The sequence below is a fragment of the Aphelocoma coerulescens genome, chromosome 4A, assembly GCF_041296385.1.
Source record: "Aphelocoma coerulescens isolate FSJ_1873_10779 chromosome 4A, UR_Acoe_1.0, whole genome shotgun sequence".
Taxonomy (NCBI): Eukaryota; Metazoa; Chordata; class Aves; order Passeriformes; family Corvidae; genus Aphelocoma; species Aphelocoma coerulescens.
Genome location: NC_091018.1, coordinates 14,856,193 through 14,875,667, shown reverse-complemented (window position 1 = coordinate 14,875,667; position 19,475 = coordinate 14,856,193). Strand labels below are relative to the sequence as shown.

General features: G+C 40.1%; 1 protein-coding gene across 3 annotated transcripts in view; it reads left to right on the top strand.

Annotated features, from left to right (window-relative positions):
- MAMLD1 (mastermind like domain containing 1) overlaps positions 1 to 19,475 on the top strand; it is a 253,349-nt gene that overhangs the window by 114,650 nt on the left and 119,224 nt on the right. The window contains exons 1-2 of one of the 3 annotated variants that reach the window (XM_069015446.1): positions 9,711 to 9,736; positions 11,248 to 11,321. The exons of 1 other annotated variant lie outside the window; for it this stretch is intronic. The gene's annotated coding sequence lies outside the window, so the exon portion shown is untranslated. Of the gene's footprint in view, positions 1 to 9,710; positions 9,737 to 11,247; positions 11,322 to 19,475 lie in introns of those variants that run through there. One more of the 3 variants, XM_069015445.1, reaches the window with a different exon arrangement.

Sequence of the window (19,475 nt, the reverse complement as noted above, 5' to 3'; positions counted from 1 at the left end):
TTCTACTATGATATTCAGTGTATCTCATAATGTCTTGTCCACGTCTCCATTTTCCATCTGCAGCATGGACTGCAAATCTAACTGATTTTTGGGGTTGAAAATGCATAATTGTGTCATACAAAATGTCATGTACAAAGTCAGCAGAGAGCAGAGTTGAGGTCTGTGGCACATGGATTTCACACATGGAAGGAGATTGTATGGGGCTTAAGAGTAGATATATTGGGCTAAATATTTTGCTAGTGCTATCAGGTAATGAAATACTACACTTTTTTTACTGCCATCATTAGGTTTCAGAGGTAGTCCATTACAAATAAGAAAGTCGTTTGTACTTCCTGGAGCAGTTGTTTGCAAACTCAGAAGGACAGAATTAATCATGGTGTCTTCAAGTCCTGATTGTGAGTTACTGTTTGCCCAGTTCGAGAAACATTTTCCTTCAACTGAAATTATACTGAAGAATAATTTCACCCAGATTTGTTCTTCCATTCTTTGAGCAGTTTGGTGCTGGGCCAGTACCACAGGCATGAGCCATGTTTTTTGTTTGGGGTAAGGACAGTGCACACATGGCTGGGCCTGTGGCCACTGCAGCTACTGAGGATTTTTCTCTAGGTGTTTTTTGCAGAGAGTACCAGAAATAATTGGAACTTTTCTCTCAGGCTGTGTCTAGTATGGTCTCATACACTGTTTACAGCCAAGAAGGACCTTTCACTCCCACAGAGGACTCAACCACACAAAGAGGCAGCTCTGTCTAAAAGAGATCTCAACTTTTTTGGAGGCAGGTATCTACACTCATTCATAGGTGGCTTAGTGAGACAGTTGGCTTTGCACTCCTGATTTTGTGTCCCCAGCACTGCCTCGGCGTGCTGCCAGCATTGAGACAAACATCAGAGGCATGAGTAGAAGAGTCAGTAGAAACTGGATTGTGTGGCTGAGTTACTGTACCCGAATATGGACTCTTCCCCGGCCCCCTCCAGCACAGCTCTTTTGCATGCCCAGCTTAGGATTTCTTAGCATAAAAATACACAGGTCTGCAGCTGGAGCCTAATTTTGGACATGCACCAAAGTACCTCTGATACAGTATACTTACATTTATTTTTTGCTGGTGTAAGATCAGAATCAGTCTGAAGCAGGCTGGTGAGGCTTGCTGGAAGATATTCAGAAGAACACCCAAATCCTTCGCTGCAAGACGGAGTGGAATTGCTTACAGATTGATTAAGGAAAGGAGCAGAATTTTGTTACTAGAGATTTTAATCTGTCACTTTAAAAGACAGTGGTTATTTCCAATGCATGCTCTAGCGTGTTTCACAATTGGCAGGGTTGATTTATTTTGGAGACATGTAACCCTGCAAGAATTCAAAAGTAACACACTTTGGGGTTTCTAGTTTTAAGATACAGGGCACAGCTGATGGAGATTTCCTTGACACAGTTTCTTTTTTTTCACATCTGATGGGTTTGAATATTGAGCACAGTGGTGTCCAGCGGCCAGCCACCTGATATGTGGTGCTGGAGTATTGGTCCTCCTGGAGAAGGACATGGAATAGGCAAAGCATAAGCAGAGATAGGGTTGGTTTAGGGGTTTTTATTGCAACTAGGAGAGTTCCTTTTATCAAAGGAACCTACAAGCATGAAACAATTTAACTTCTACATTTTGTACTAGTACAGTTTCCAACTATCTTTGACTCATTTTGAAATACAAGGGTCAACAAAAGTCTTATTTTAGAACAAGATCCATTGCAGACTGCTTTTAGCCCTATGTCATTTTTACACCCATGTACTCATTCCTGCAAGCTGTGACCTCATGTGATCAGAATCCAACCCATTGCTCCCATCTGCCCTTCTGCCACTGCAAGAAATCAGGCAAATATTTCTGTCTCTCATGATAAATAAATATTTCTCTTGTTCATATGTGAATGTCCTGTGTAAACCCAGTGGCCCTATGTACTGATAATTGCCATGTTTCAGCATTCATAGGAAAAAGGGGTTTCATAACTATGAAATTTCCACTGGTAGGAATTTTAAGAAAATGTTATTTGATGCCAAGTGTCTATGCATATCAAAGTTTAATGACTAGTCAAGACAAACATCCATGGTAACATCTGGGATATATTTATGCTTTAGCCATTGAACCAATCTGGTCAGACGTTTCAAGGCACTGTCCATCTGGGCCTGAGAAAATTTTTCCAAGATTATTACATATAGTCTGAAGTCTATAGACCTGAGATTAATGGCTGTTTAAAGCCTTTCAATTTCTGCAGAAGAACAAAAAAGCAGGAACTTTCACAGACTCAGATAATGAAAGAGGTCACTCATGGATTATCAGGAGGATATTTTAACAAGATACTATAGAAATGTTGTTAAATTATGAATAGCAGCCACTGTGGTATATTCTCCCAAGATATGGCCAAAACTATCAATACTTAAGTGATGCAAAGAGTTAAATAAGGCTTTTTCTCCAGGCTGATGAAGCAAATGGCTCTGGAACCTATTAATTCTTTTCCCAGAGAATACTCCTGTGGTATTGGGGCCTGGTTCCTGATGGGCTTTGGACTGGAACAAAAGGCATGTTTAGATGCTGATGCTTGAAGCTGCTCTAACTTATGCTTTGGGACTGTCTAGCAATTAGGTTGGGAGTGGGGGATTTCAAAAGTCACCTTTGCACCTCCTGTTTTGAGCTGCATTCTGCTTTTTTATCTTGTATCACAGATCATGCTGGGGGATGGGATTGGAGCAGTAATTTGCCGTATTACTTTTCCCTACACACCAATAAATAGAAAAAATTTTGTATTTTTTACAGATTTACTCTTTTGAAATAACTCCAGAATTTAGGATTTGTACAATATTTGTCTGGGAGGAGAAAATCTTTGCAGACTTCTGTTGTTATATATGTTTTTCTAAAAGATCCTTAATGGAACAAGATAATTCCACCTGTGCATCATCATTCAATGTAAGGGTAAAGTTGTCAACAGACTGTGTATGGAGATGAGCATTCTGGTTTCTTTCATATTGAAGTAAGATATATGTGTCTTATTTCCTTACATGTCACCTGGAAGGTTGCCCCTGAGTATTGCCAAGTCATACAATTAACACTGCTGAATTCCCCACAAGAATCTGCACTTCTGATTTTCTACCCACACTAAGACAGTGATTCAAGCCCCAGACCAGCTTCAGTATTGAGTAACACCAGGTACAGGTAACTAGAAAACTTGTATATGTTTATGTACAACAAAGGCTTTACTAAAGCAAGACAGAGCACTAGCTAAGAATACAGAATGATTTCTCCATTTCCACTTTATTTTTCCTTTTCTCAGAGGGTGGGGAAATGGGAAAAAACAACCTCTCAGGTCAAGGTTGAAGACTTTGTAGTGCAGAACAACAAAGCTTGACTGTGATAATCTACAGAGCACCTGCCCTGAGGATAAACAAACAGTTCACATTTTTGTGCTTTCAAGTATGGTATAAGCAAAATAGCACGAGCAAAAGATTCTTTTGAACCTTACAGGAAAGGAAAAATGGAAATCTTAAGAACAAACAAAGTATTTTATATCCTGTGATGGATTTTGTAACAGAAGCTGCAGCATGCAAATCAAATTGATCAAAACCATCCGTGTCATTAACCACATGATTGGATCCAAGACAAGAAGGTGTTCTCCCAGTTTTTACCAACTCATTCTCGAGCTTAATTTTGTCTTCCATCCCCTGTACCTTGCTGATGGCAGAAGCACACTGCTTGCCTCGTGAAGCATGCCTGAGTTTAGTCCCTTAAGCAGGGTGATTTTTCCAAAAAGTTTTCCTAGTTGTTGGGCTTTAACATTCTTTCCATGTACTCCAGAACATTCCAGCCCCTCCTATTCTTTATAGTCTGAATAATCAGATTTTTAGACTCTGCTGTTCTAAAGCCTTCTCCTAGCTAGTAGAATTTTCATAACACACCACACACCAATCACATGCTCCATGCTGATCAGCCCACTGACATGCATGCAAGTTTTTCCTCCCTCTTTTGCATTTTTGTTGTTCAAATATGGTCTTGATGAGACTCCAGGAGAAGTCTTGCCCCAAGACACATGATCTTTTCTCTGTGCATGATACACTCTCCAGCCTTTGTGAAAATGTTATTTGGGATAATCCTTTAAGGAAAAAGTTTCCCTTTCAAGTCTTGGGCTTTGGTCTCCTAGCACAAACACAGAGCAAATGAGCTTCTGATAACTTTAATTTTACTTCAGATGATATTCTGAATTATGTAGAAATGCAAAATAACTGAGGAGAGCATCGACAGACTGCATAGGGAACCATTAACCAAGAGTACATGGTTAAGCATAGATATTAAGCTGTGTGTTGCTGAAACACAGACTAAGTGAAAGGGAGCACAAACCTCAGGAGTTCACATCAGGCTGAACAGCAACAACTGAGTCCAGCAAACAGACACGCTTGGATTTCCGGAGGGCAGACTTTGTCCTGTTTAGGAGACTGGTTGACAGAGTCCCTTGGGAGGCAGTCCTGAAGGGAAAAAGAGTCCAGGAAAGCTGGACATACTTTAAGAAGGAAATCTTAAAAGCACAAGAGCAGGCTGTCCCCATGTATCAAAAGATGGGTCGGTGAGGAAGACCGTCCTGGCCGAACAGAGATTTGGCTGTAACTCAGGAACAAAAGGAGAGTTTATGACCTTTGGAAGAAGGGGCACACAACTCAGGAAGACTTACAAGGATGTCATGAGGTTATGCAGAGAGAAAATCAGAAGGGCCAAAGTTTTGACACTGTCTCCCACAGCATTTTCCTGGAGAAAATGGCTGCTCATGGCTTGGATGGGTGCACTGTTCACTGGATAAAAAACTGGATGGATGGCTGGACCTAGAGAGTGGTGGGGAATGGAGTTACATCCAGCTGGGGCTGTCACCAGTGGTGCACCAGGGTTGGGTACTGGGGCCATTTCTCTTATCACGTCTTGATTAATGGTCTGAACAGGGGGGACTGAGGGTATCCTCAAATGTGGATGGCATCAAGTTGGGTGGGAGGAAGGACCAAGGCAGTGACTGTCCCCCTGTGCTGGGCACTGGTCAGGCCACATCTCAAATCCTGTGTTCAGTTTTGGGTGCCTCACAACAAGAAGGACATTGAGGAGCTGCAGTGTGTCCAGAGAATGGAACAGAGCTGGGGAAGGATCTGGAGCACAAGGCTGATGAGGAGCAGCTGAGGGAGCTGGGGTGTTTATCCTGGAGAAAAGGAGGCTCAGGGGGAACCTTATCACTCTGTAACAACTGCCTGAAAGGAGACTGTAGACAGGTGGGGGTTGGTCTCTTCTGCCACATAACAAGCCACAGGACAAAGGGAATTGGCCTCACGTTGTGCTAGAGGAGCTTTAGATTTGAGATTGGGAAAAATTGCTTCACTGAGTAGGTTGTCAAACACTGGAACAGGCAGCCCAGAAAAGTGATTGAGTTAACATCCCTGAAGGTATTTAGGAGATGTGTAGATGTGGCACTTAGGGGCACGGTTTAGTGGTAGACTTGGAAGTGTTGGGTTTACTGTTAGACTTGGTGATCTTAGAGGTCATACAAAAAGATTCTACAGTTCTAGGCTTGTTGGTGTGCTGAAAGCTGTTACTGAATACAGCCAGGCTCCACCTTGATCCCACTGGAAATCCCTAACAAAATTCCTATTTATTTCCATTGCTGAACAATCCTGGCAATAATAGAAACCATTATATGCAAATAAAATGTGTGTGTGTGTGTGTGTGTGTGTGTGTTTATGATTCTCCTCTGGGTTCTATTTTCTGTAGCATCAAAGTCCCAGTTCCCATTTCATGATGAACCTAAGTCTTCACTTCTGTTAGCACCACAGAGAAATCTCTGACAAGACAGATGTCTGCAGCCACCAGAAGCCTTAAATTGAACACCTAAAAATAGAAAGCTGCAGAATTTATAAATATTTTTGCAAATCAACCTTTTATAACTACCCTCCTTTTGTAGCAGTGGTAGTTAGCATTGAAATCCAAGTATATTTCAGCAAAAGAGAAAGCTGACCAAGCAGCCCAAGAAATTCTGCAGAGTTCTGCAAATTGCAGGAGGCCCAGGGAAGGAAATCAGTGCATGCCAATTTTTCCCACTGATTTCTATTGTCTCTACTTATCATATGTAACACGAGGAATGCAGTGTGGAGCACTGCATCTTCCCCACAATTCTTACCTAGCTAATAGCCTGATTATGTTTTATGACTTTGTATCCTCATTCAACATAATTTACTCTTCAGTTAGAAAATATGACTGTCCCCAGAGAAACATCCAGCCCTTTGTTCTCTTTGTTCACAAATTAGTTTGGAGAAGGATCGACCGGTAGTGTAGAAAGCCTGTATTGGATCTGCTAAGATCTCTTCCTATTCAGATTTGCTTTCTGTGGCTGGAGGCTACTCTTGATAGTTATTTGGAATGAAATATTGTTCATCCCCTTAACAAAGAGATAGTTGGTTCCATTCAGTACTTCCATGAACCTCAGACAGTGTTTATATAGTGTATTCAAAACATGCCAGCTATTTCTTACCATCATGTAGTTTCTCTGACCATGGGCTGGGCTTCTCTTTTATTAGAGGGCTTCTGTTTACCTGGCATCTCTTTTTGTTCTTTTGTATCTTTCTCTGTGCAATCATTTCCTAAACTGCCGGAGTACATATGATTATGAAGACAAAGAACTGCAGAATTTCCTTGCAATGGTTCCTTCAGCTTTTCTTCCAAAGACTTGCTCCTGCCTCCCTATGTCACACCTGAGGTTGGATACTCCCTTCTCCATTTCCCTGGCTCCAGCATGTGGACGTTGCTGTGGAGCCCATGAGCAAATCACTGTGAATGATTTCCATTTGTATCTCATGTCTCAGTAACCTCCTCCTGGGGTCTCCTCTTCTCTCTTGTGCATCCCATATCCCATTTCTTCCTGGTTTCACATTGCTAACTGGAGCAATCTGTGCCAGATAGGAGAAAATTCAGGGAACTCTTTTAAGTAGAAAGTTACTCAACTCAAGTAATTTCACCTTCCAGGAGAGATCTTTGCTGATGAATAGATCTCTTAAAATTGATCTCTACTACCAAAACTTTGCCAGGGAAGTCAAACCAGTATAAGCTTCCTGATAAGGATCAAGTACTGTGTATAAAAACTGCCTGTATTGCTAACCAGACTTCTCTAATTATATAAACCATCCTGCAGAAGATTTCTTTTGCTGCTATAAATTGTGCCAGCTCAGGTGAATTCCTTTCTAAGCTATTTTGGCAAAATGCTGCCTATGCAATGCTTTGTAGGCTAAAAGGATCCCTTATGGAGGACTTTTTTGGACCAGGTGAATTTTTCTATTGGCCTGGTGTGAATATCTATGAAAATCTAACTTGGGTCATATCACAGCCTTTGGTTTAGCTGCAGGAGTGGGAACACGAGAAAAGGAAGGCAAGAGGCACTTCTATTGCAGCCAAAAAAGCCCCTTACAGATCTCAGTATACCAAATCCAGCTAAGTAGCTAGGTATATCCACTGTCATCAGAGGATGTGAGCATTGACAGTACATATCCTTCCTCTGCTGGGTGTTGAAGTCATCATGGACAAGTCATATTAGGTATTTTCTTATGCAGCCCATTGAAAATGGTGGGCCAGATGCACAGCTCCTTTAGATTAATGCCAATGCACCCCTTTACACCAGCTGACAGCCTAGTCCACAGTGCACTAAATGCTATTTATTATTTTATTTTGTTTGCTAGAGTGACAATGGAAATGACAGTGATACACAGGTCAATTAAATCCTGCTGACACAGCCTCAAGGGGTTTTATGTTTGGGGGGTTTTCCCCCCTCTCCCAAGAGAATCTGCCTTTTGGTAAGGTTTATTAAATAAGATGGGCATATTAGCAGTCTCATATGCTTGCTATTTTTTGTATCTCTTTATTTCTTTAGCTTTATTAATCATCATGGTACTTGAAGTTGCTAGCATGAAAAACGCACTGTAAGAATAAATAATCATTGTTATCAAAGTGTTTTCATTAAATGATCTGTAGGATTCAATCCTTATTAAAGTAGTATTATTGTTCATGATTATCATTATTATTACATATTAATTAGTCATACCAAGATAGTGCAGCTTTCAGAATTATCTTTACCAAAGTCAGTTAAATATGAAGGTTTCAAATTGCAATAGATTTAGTGGTTTAGGACATGGTACTGGGATTATAGATAGTATTATTTATTCAGTTCAGCACTTGCAAAGAGCTGATGATGTGCTCAATGCTGTGCACAGCTGAATTTGCTGTCTGAAACATATACTTTAAGAAAGGGAAATGAAATAGTTGCATTAGAATAGGGTTGGTTTTTTTTCTGAAATCCAGGAGTTCAGTGTTATTTATAGCTCTGCTACTTCCTGTGTCTGTTAAATTTCGTGCTTTGTCATTTATTTAATCTTTCTCTGACTCAGTGTATTGATGTGCATAAAAACCATTCCATTAATTAATCTGTGTACAGCATTTTGAATTATAGGTACCATGTAAGGGAGGAGCATTTTTTCCCACACCTGAGAAGAAGCTGCAGTTGACACGGATTGCCATGTCTGTAAACTCTTCATAGATGGGGTGCCTGTTTGGTTAATGGAACTGTGAAATGATGTGATGGGCAGATTGTGTACAGGACACTTCTCTCTTCTTCTTTTATCTGAAATGATACTATTACTCCAGCCCTTTGATGCAGTAACCTAGCCAACTTCAAGAGACATGGGATAAGAAAAGACTGACAAATAAAATATTGTTATGGCAGGTGTTGTGAGATGTTACTGTTATATAAAGTCTTACAAGTTCTTTTTTTTCCCACCTTATTATGTGAGCAAACGTTCAGTCTTGGGAGGAAGACCCACTGTGTTCGTAAATTTTCTTTTGCAAGATTCTGGATAGAGAAAGTCAAATAAATAATTCCTTTTGTTGCCTTGGCCTGTGGATGGAGTTGTTCTGGAGACAGATACTCTCCAAAAGACAGGCATTAGTACTTGGCTAAATTCCTGAGCAAAGCCATCACCCTGCTGCTGCCATCTCTTTTCCAGGTCTAATTTTGCTTTTTGCCTTCTCTCTTTATGTCATGCCTCAAATTTAGCATCACAGGCTTTTCAGGGGCAGGACTCTGTGTGAGATACATAAATCCAGTTTAGGCACTGATTCTGCCTGCAAAGCAGGACCAGGTGGGGAAGTTTAAAATTACAGTCCCAGGAGCCACCACATTGAAAGGGCAACTGGTGGGTGAGGCAGGAGCAGATGCCCCAGGGGAGGACAGCTCTCTGGCCTCTGAGTGCATAGGTGTCACCTGGGATTCTGAAATTTCTCTTGAGGGTTAGTACTCAAAGGAAGTTGACCCTTTCCTACCAAACAGAGTGAGGTAAAGACCATTTCTTTTTTTTCTGCTAGTGGACATCTTCTGGGAAATGGAAAGCTAAATGTCCCTCTGCTAAATCTGGCATATAGAATTAAATTTAGGTCTCGGAAGGGCTCTGCCCACCAGGCTTTTTGAGTGCTGTGGGCTCTCTCAGTGTCTTCCAGTGTCACTACTACAGTTTGTGGTTTATGCAGTGAAATACCAGTGGTTGAATTACTTGATGAGATGTCCTAACTTTGTCACCCGCCATGTGAGTGATACAACCATTGTTTTATAGGATATTCCTGTCATAACATTTCTGAATGTTTCAGAAGAGCCTGACACTCTGAAGAGATGGAGGAGATCCGGGTTGAGGTCCAAGAGAGGTACAGTGGGGGTTAAAATGTGGATCACCCAGGCCACAGGCACATACCCCAGCTCCTACAACATAGAGTTTAGTACATGTTTAAAGGTATTGACTAAACTGGTCCCTGCTGGTTAGTAAATAGTCTGCTGTGCTGAGTAACGTGGTCTAGATTCTTGCCATTAGTGTGCCACAGGGGGCTTACATATTATGGACATAATGGCTCTTCCTTTAAAAGCACCAAACTCCTCTTGCACTCAGTGTCATTTTGGGGTATGCAAGGAATGCACGAGCAGGCTGCAGCCAGTCATTTGAGCAGTCTGAACTTTTTGCTTGGCTGCCCTATTTAAAATGGGTACCAGTGGAGCAATAGATTGGCATCTGATGTTAGTTAGGAAAAACCTACACACTTAAGTGAAACAGTAGCAAAGCGATTTTTTTGTAAATCTCTGGAATTAATAATTACAGCTATTTGAGAAGAAAAACAGTATCATTCATACTGAAATATATTCTCTTCCCTCCCACAGGGGAAGCCTGTGTAGGTGTAGAGCTGCAGTCTGGGAAATTAAAAAATGCAAATTAAAAAATGCAAATGTAAAAGAGAGGCATTGCTTGCTGCAGTGCTCTAAGGGTTTTCTTGAATAGCAGCAAATTAAAGAAATGCTATGTAATCAAAGTTTATATCAAGCCTATGAAAGAAAAGCAGCATTATCTCTAAATATAGTGATAGTACTCTGCTCCTGATCCTTTATATTGTGTACATATTACCAGTAAATTACAAAGATACTGTATTACGGGTTTCAACAAGTCCTTGAAGAAAATGCACATTAGCCTTTTATATGCCACTTTATTCTGTTGTATTAAAACACGATGATTAGGAAGGAAAAGGAAGTTGGGCTACTTATTTTTTCAACTCAGTTCATTCAGGTTTCTTCACTCCATTTCCCTTTGCTGTCACTACCAACAAGGGCTGCCCAACTGGAGCTTTTTGCTGCCAATGGTAACACAGGTCAATCAGATAAACTGCACTGATTGTACAGAAGTTTAGATTTTTCTGTCTTCCACATCCCCTCTCAATTTATCCATATATAACCCTATCCACCTGCTTTTCTCAGTTTCACATCAACTTCATTTGTGGTCTGTTTGCAACATTTCCCCCAAAAGGCCAACACAGCCCATCTAGGAAAAATAAATGCACATGCAAATATTATCTGCTCAGTGTTTCAAGATAAGCACAGTGCAGTGAGAAGGAAGGTAAGCAACATGACCACTTAGGAACTTCCCAGCACAGGGGTACAGAATGGCAATATCCAAATGGATTAACAGCACAGACAGTGGGCAAGGTAGCTGAGGAAAAGGAGAGAGAATCAGGCAAATGGTGCATCCTAGCAACATCCAGGTAACCTGTGGTCTCCAAGGCAATATGTAACTAGTTTTGAGAGAGATGAGATCATTGCCAACTAAAATGAAAAATAAGGTGTGATGGAAATTCATATTTGTTTGATTGGTAATTATAATCACTTTCTCCAGCAGAACTCAGGATATGTTGGGCATGACTAAGAACAGAGGCACAGCCATAAACCACGTAGCTGGGAGTTTCACCAAAGGTAAGGAAACTCTCTTTAGGTTTTGGTTCCTCTGTTTGAGAGAACTTGTATTCCTTTGTGCTATGATGATTTCACAAGTTTCATTACTTTTTTGTGATTCTTGGTCAGCAAACTCGCTGGAGCAAGAGATTTGCCCATGACAATCTCTGGGCTCCTGCAGTGATTGGGTGGAAAATAGAAATGGAAGGTGGTGGAGTCTTCTTTCCTCAAGTGTTAAGGGGAAGCTTGCAACCACAGCAAGGTGCAGAGCCTGGAAGTTGTGAAAAGTGGAGCAGATTTGTATAAAAGCAACAGGCTTTATGCAAATGCTTGTGACCAGAGTATTCAGATTTTTTTGGCTGAAAATGTGCCTGCAGCCTGAGCTGTACACAGAATTCAGCTCTGTGGATTTGGCAGAATGAGCAAACGAAGACTTCAGCAGAATCTCTAGGTACTTGAAGAAACTAGGCCAAGCACAGCCAGGTATAATAACCGCTGAATAAAATATTTTTTAGATCCTGATTTTAATTAAAATAAAGCATAACTACCCCATTGTGACACCACTACAGTTTACAATTCTTTCTTCATTTATTTAATGAATCAAAGCAGATAAATCAGTGCTTGCAAATAGTGCTTGCAAATCTCCTAGATAAAGAGATGAAACTCAGATAACCTTTACCAAATATGTTAATAAAACCAGAACTAGCAAAATCCCCCAAATACCTCTATAGATGAAAAATACTAAAAGGATTTGAAAACTGCTTTTAACAATAGTTGTAAATAGCATATTTTTTAATTTAATACTGTAATATACGATATGCTGCTTACTGTTCATACTTATTAGAAAGAGGGTATTTGAATAATAATCAGGCCTAGATTGAGATATCCTGCAATGGAAAAAAGGTGGCATTTTCAGAGCTGTTATGACCATGTGATGTGGTGAGGTGAGCAAAGATTCCTCCAGGTCATCTTCTTGAGATACTTCTTATATTTCAATGGCTCCTTTTCTCTTGGTCTGTCAAAGAGGGAATTAAAAGAGAACTGCATTGGGAGTGCAAAACACTCACCGATAGACTACGAAAGCCACTTGTGATGTGACCTTTACTGGCTCAGGAGATGAACTTCTCCAATCCCAACCAATTACTGCAAAGGACAGTCATCATCACTGTTTCTTTACTCACTTATTGTATCTTGACAGACTTTTGTAACTAGTCTAGCTCTGCTCCCAAAGGGGCAGTTTATTACAAAAGTACTTAAGTGTTTCCATGATTAGCATTCCAAATACTTCATGGTACCACATATGAAACACAGGTCTACCTCTCCTTTGACATTTTAATCCTAAATTGAGGTGGCCACTCAAATTTTACATTCTCTGCAGTGTGCATTTAGCAGCCTTGAAACTCTTCCAAATTGTCTGGCTTTAGCTGCTTAGAAGAATCCATTACTCTCAAATTCAAATACCATCATAAAAGCTGCTGTAACACCAGGGGTCCTCAAAAGGTCTTTGCCCAATTCACCTAACATTATCAAAGTGCTTGTAACTGGACATTTATGTTTCATTCCTTATTTTAGTCTATTTTTAATGTAACTAGCATTGGGAAAAGATGGTGAATTTCTCAAGGTCTTAAAAGAATCTAATATATCTTTTCTATTGGGTCTTCTATTCTTTACACTCCTCCCTTACTCCTGACAGCTAGAGTCAAGTTCTGCTACCAATAGTTACTGGTTTTATGGGTGTCAGTAGAAGCTGTTCTGAAGCCTCTAAAATGGCTAAAGAAGTTACTGAAGTCATTATCATTTCTATGGCAAAACAAGTCGAGGTGTCAGGCTCATCCTTTTCAAACCAACTTAATCATACCTTCCTGCCCTGACATCACTGGAATTACCCATCTGTTTCCTGTATTTTAGTGCCTTGTTGACTTGAGGAGTGCCTCGCTCATGTTTCTAACTAAAAGTGATGTGCTGAAGCACATCAGCAGGCATTGCAGCAAGCTTGCAGCACCTATTCAGTGAAAGGATTGAAGGACTTTTGCCTCTAAAGCTATTAATCTTGTGCCTTCCAAGCAGAGAAATCAATAACATTTTGGAAAGTTAAATTGTTCATAACGGAACTGTGGGTGGTGTCAGTGCAGAAAAAACTCATAGTTACTGGAAAATACAGAGGAATATATTTATTTATTTGATATTCAGTGGTGTGTATCAGAAACATAGCAAATACCTCTAGCAAGAAACAAACAAAATTTTTGTAAAAGCCTTGTTGGCCAAGGAAAGGGGGAAACAGATCTAAAACCAGAAGAAGCAGGGCTGTACAAAGTAATAATCCAATGCACATAGTAACTAGAGCTGGACTACAGTGCATAACCTTTTCCTTCAAATGTGGATTGAAATCTTTCCAAATATCAATTAATCCCTAATCTACCATGCATTTCCTAGTTGCTTCCTGTGCATTATTAATGGACTGGTCACCCTGAGATGAAGGTAGGAACTAAAAGCAATTAAATTCCTCTCCCACCCCTGCAGATGCAATTGACCTAGAGGATTCAGCTACAAGTAAAAATGAAAAAGCTCCCAAAAAGAATAAACATGGCCCTCTTGCCTGAGCCAGACTGTGTAGTTTAAAAAGCTGCATGCAAGAGCAACAGCAAGCTCCCTTTATATAAAATACCAAATTCTAAGGTTCAGGGCTGATGAAGGAAAAAAAGCAGGTACCCTATCTCTGCTGATTTTTCCTGGTGTTGTCCTGTAGTTGAATGGAAACTTTAAACCACAACTCCAGACACTGATTCTTTTTTCAGTGTGGAAAAGAAAAGCCCATCTGTCTCCTAGGAAGTATTGATTCCGTTTGAATTCAAAGAAACAATTTTAACGTCATGTTTTTGTGGAGGGTGATGGCCACAGAGTTCAGGAAGGCTTCTGACTGTGTTAACTCTGGCCTGAGAGGGATGCAGTCATCCTAGCCTGCAATTCCCAAACAGATCAGTCAGCAGTGATAACAAGGGGAGCTCTGTGGCTGCTGTTTGCTCTCTAATGTTAAAGGTTTGTGTTTGTTTCCACAGTGTTGTAACACTGAGGTGAAAGTCTGTCCCTTTTGCCCTGTTCATCATCACTGGAGATAACATACTAGGCTAAAATAGGTGTATTTCCAAATCACCCCAATTATCCTTCTGTTTGGAAAAAAGTCTCCTGTCTTAACCAAGATTATGTTACCAAACTCGGGGTGTGTGAAGAACTGACTGTTAAGGGAAGGAGGAGGAAAACACTGACAGTGCCTACACAGAGAAGAAGGGGAAGGGGTGTCATGTGGTTGTATTAATGCAGAGGTCCACTCTGAATGTCTGTGAACGAGGCCTTGGCTGTACCCATCCTGTATGCCACTAGAAGGATTTCTCACTGTTTGCTCTCTGGAGACAGCAAGTACACACTGCTGGTAAGATGCACAGTGAGTGAGCCAAGCCTGGCTCTCCTTGCCATGCAGTCCTGATGCAGCCAGGAGAGCCCCAGCAACAGAAACCAGAGTGGACTCTGCTAAAAGGCTGAGTTAGGCTGGCAGGGGAGCCCAGCTGAGGATGACTGGAATGGGAAACAGGAGATGCTGGTTTTGCACTGTAATGAAGAACGGCTTTGGAAACAGGGGATGCAGAAAGATGGGCTGTTAGCTGAGACTGGAGTGACCATAAAACAACAGGCAGGATGCAAACTGGTATTGTCATAAAATACTCAAACAAAATGATATCAAGTATTAAAAGCTCTGCTTACATGCCAGCAAGAACTGAGTAAAGCCACAGAATATGAGCTTGATTCTGTGCCTTTTAATGAGACCATTCTTCATAACAACATAAATTAAGGAGAGACCATCCACTTTGATTTTGAATTTCCATGTTTGTCAAACTGAGTTTCTAAAGTGATTTTTTGCTCTTTTTCTTTTAAAAAGGCAAAAAATATGAAGATCATAGTATAGTTAAATCACTTGTCAAAATTCCTTTTTTAAAATCAAAGCTGTTGAATGTTCAAGAATCCATTTTATGGTTATAAATTACTGTGTTTTAGTCTTGCATGATTTAAAACTGATTTTATTAACATTAGCAAAAATGTCCTCACAGACAGACTGAACTCTTGTGCCTTAACTCAAATCTCAGCTAATTATGGCTCAGCTGTAAAGTTATAAACCCTTGAAAAACAAGGTTTATAAGAGAAGTATTGACACAGTCTTAACTATAGCCATGTGAATGGAACCACTGTAATATTGTTTGGAAATAGTGTTCTAAAAGGGAATCTTTTATGAAAAGAGATGCCAGCTGTTCACTTTGGAAACATTTATTTCATTGGCTCGTGATAAAATTGGCTGTGGAAGATATAATTCTGAAACACAGGAACTTCTTAATTTCATTATGACCTGAAGTCACTGAGAAAGACATGCCTAAGAGCAGTGAAAAAGGATTGCCAGTGTTGGTTTTGCTTGTATTGCTTTTCAACAAATATACACATTTTCTTAGAATAATTCATGCTGGACAGGCCCTCAGAAGGTCATCAAATAACTCCTGCTCAGAGCAGGAGAAAAATAACAATACATTATTTTTATTTCATTTTTGCAACAGATATTTTATTTTTATTTAAAAAAAAAAATCCACTTGCTTTGCTTTGAGGGGAAAGAAGTCTACAAGCATGCCTAGAACCCGCTGCCAACCACATCCATGCTCCACAGTCCAGGACTGCATAGGAATTGGTGGCCTTAACCACAAGAACCCAAAACTCAAAGAAATAAGTAAGAAAAAAAATTAAAGAAACAGAGAGGAATGTGTCCTGTTGACTGGCTCATCATCTGCCACATGGATTGTGAGTCAAAAAGGTTGCTGGGTCTGGGAGAGAGATCCAGCATCTGAGAGTTGGCAGGGGAGATGCCACAGCTGAAAATGCTGCTCCAGTGATATTTTTCTGCAGAGAACCTAACAGGAAATAGCTGTCCCTCAATAATAAGATCTGGCATGAGTCTCCTGTACATCACATGGAACTTGTTCATCTCACAGCATCCCCTTGTCTCAAAATTAAAGGAGAGGTATGGAGTGGTGTATCTCTATATGTCCCCAGGTACTCCTGGGTATGAAGTCCTGAAAATATACCCTACATATCCTATATTATATTCTATATATCTCATATTCTAGCATATCTTAATGGTGCAAAACTCTTGTAAATGCAGGGGAGGAAAAAACTTCTGTTTCCTCAAGTTATTTTTTTGTAGCATCCATGCAGTGCTGAGACCCAGATCTGTGTGTTCATCCCTTATTGCTACATCTCCTTGTCCTTGAATAGTGCTGATGAACTTCTTGTACTGGCCAGTGCCTGCTGCTATTATTGACTGCAGTCTCCATCCTCTGCCATGTCATTGAACTTCCATCACCATTGGCTTCATTAGCGATTATTGGTTTTGGTGAAAAAAAATCCTATACCACATATTATGGGATGACCTGTGGCCATTATGGAACTGAACATTCCCATAAGGATAATCTAGCCACAATATATCAAAGTGCTGAGAAAATATCCTTTGTCTCAGGTCATGTAACCAATGTGGCTGTTAAATGTTTTAAAAGCAGTTATATAACAGGCATTTAAAATGTTTTATTGAAAACCCTTAATGCTGCTGTAACTAAAATGACCTTTAGTGGAGTAACACACATCACATCTTAAAATGGGATGTGATTAAAAATATCAAATGTTATAATGTGCTCATGGCTCTACATGCACCATCCTGTCATACCAACCACAGAGGCAGATGTACTTGCTTTGGTTTTTCAATATTATTTTCAGCTTAAATGTATAACCTAGTTACTTTACAAGGAATGATTATTATAAGCTTTTAAACATTCCTTGCAATATTTGACATATGAGCACTTTATTATTGGTATTTTTTTATGAACAGGTGGTATCTTTTAAGGCAGATGTTCCCAAACAGAGAGCATTTGATCTAGGGAGAGTTGGCTGATCAGAGGATTCTTACTGGCTTCTCTTCTCTTACCATGCTATGATTAGATTTCTCTGAGAAACAAAAAGTGCATCCATTAATCTGTACTGTCATAGAAGAAACCACAAAAATGCAAAAAGTAGAAAGGTGATTTTTACATGTCAATGCAAAGCAAGATGGCCATGAAATATGTTTTTTTCTCTTAAGAGATTGTCCTTACTAGAAGCAATTTTAAAAGCCCCATAGAGAAACATGCACTTGAAAAAATATTAAATATCGTGTTACAAGTCATATAGTGCTGATGTCTGGAGTTTTGAACAAAAACCATCTGAATAGGAAGAGTGGAAATGTTTTTGAACTCAGGATAACAAAGCTAGAAGTAGAACAGATACACAAGTGGGGAGAAAAAATCCCCAAACAAAACAGATTCCCTGAATGACAATTGAAATGAGAGACACTTTTAAAAAATGGAGAGATGCTCTCACTGAGACTATCTAGCCTACTGAGAAACACAATTCTTTTTTCACTTTCAAGTATTCTGAAGAGGGCTAGGTGGAAAAAAAACTTACTCCAACAGATGAGAGCAAAAGATCTTTTTATCTTTCTATTTACTTTCCTGCCTAGTAGCTCTTTCCCCACAACTTCATGAGCACTGGTCATTCCAAACAGATTATCCTCACTATCTTACAGTAAGAAGTTGAGTCATAAAGGAGTAAAGCAGTATCCAAGATAACCAAGAAGCCTATGAGAGGTAGAATCAGGAGCTGAACAGAGTCTGTAACACGTGATTTCATCACATAAGTATTCTTCCCACCCCAGATTTTACTCCTAGTGCCTGTGGAAATATCTCACTCACATTAAACTGATACAGAATGGGCAAGACTTCTATTTATATAGGATTGGCTGGAGCAGGATTCAGGAACCCAGAGGATGAATTTGTTACCAAGGTGTTCATAAGCGAACTGAACAAATATGTGGCCAAAACAGACATATAGCTTTAAAAAATACACACAGAAATACTGGGGGAAGGTTAATCATAAATGATAAGGAAATAAGGGACAGCAATTAAATTTAAAATTAATAAAATGGACTTGGTAACTTCCCCATATCTGTTCATGCTTTCATAAAGTCACCTCTACCCCCATGAACTTACGAGGTACAGCCACAAGCTTTTAAATACCTTGGTGCAGTTCTAACAATTGAACAGTTATGGCAGTAATTTGGTAACAGCTGTGGCAAATAAGGGAGAGTCCTGAAGGGAGGCAAAGCTTTTGATGCTTCCTAGGTGCTGCTGAGAAAGAGGCTGTACGTCTGCAATGATGAGGGGAAAGGCTGAATAAGAGGGAGCACTGATGGGCTGGAACCACAACGAGGAGAGATGGGAGCATGAGGTGAGTAAGAAATGGCAGCAAAACAGGTGTTGTACTGACAGTTGCTTGAGAAATGGTGCTTCAGGTATGAAATTTGTTTCTCTGTGGCTGGTATTTGACTGTGGAAATTGTAGAGGTTGACAGGGTGAGAGAGAATTGGTGCTCCTGTTGTCAGAGGTGCTGTACCTAGAATGAGATTGATTTCTGGAGCCATGGGATGTGCCTTAGGAGAATGTTTTTGAGTTGAAGAAAGTTAAGTGTCCTGTTAAATGTGTTTAAACAAAAGCACAAAGGCTCTAATGTTGTTAGCAATTGTACAAAACCCCTGGAAGTTGAGACCAACCAAGTGCTGGAAAGAGGGAAGTTTGAGGGACTTGAAAATAACTCCAGTTGTGAGGATCATACTGAATAGTCAGATCGGCATTTGTGCTCAGTCAGCCCAGGACTTGTCTGCCAGGGAGTTTGATTTTTACGAAGGGAGAACAATGGAATCGCGCAGGCAAAAAAATGATGCTTTGTGGAGGGGAATGTTTCTTGACCAAAAGGAAAAGGCAGACATTGGGAGCACAGGCTAAACTGATGTTTGAAACTTAAAAATGTGAGCAAGAAAAGATAGGAAGAAATAGATAAATGGAACAAGCAGAAACAATAATATCCCTGAATAAATAGCTCCAAAATCACCAGATAAAATGGGCATAATGGTGGTGGGAGCTCCTGTGGCTATGGGCCATGGCGGAGATATCAGTGAACTTGTAGTGTGTTACTCATTTTGGTACTTCTGCAATAATAAATGCATAGAAACAACAAAAACGTTCTAACAAATGTCACTATGGAGCTGGGAAATCAGTA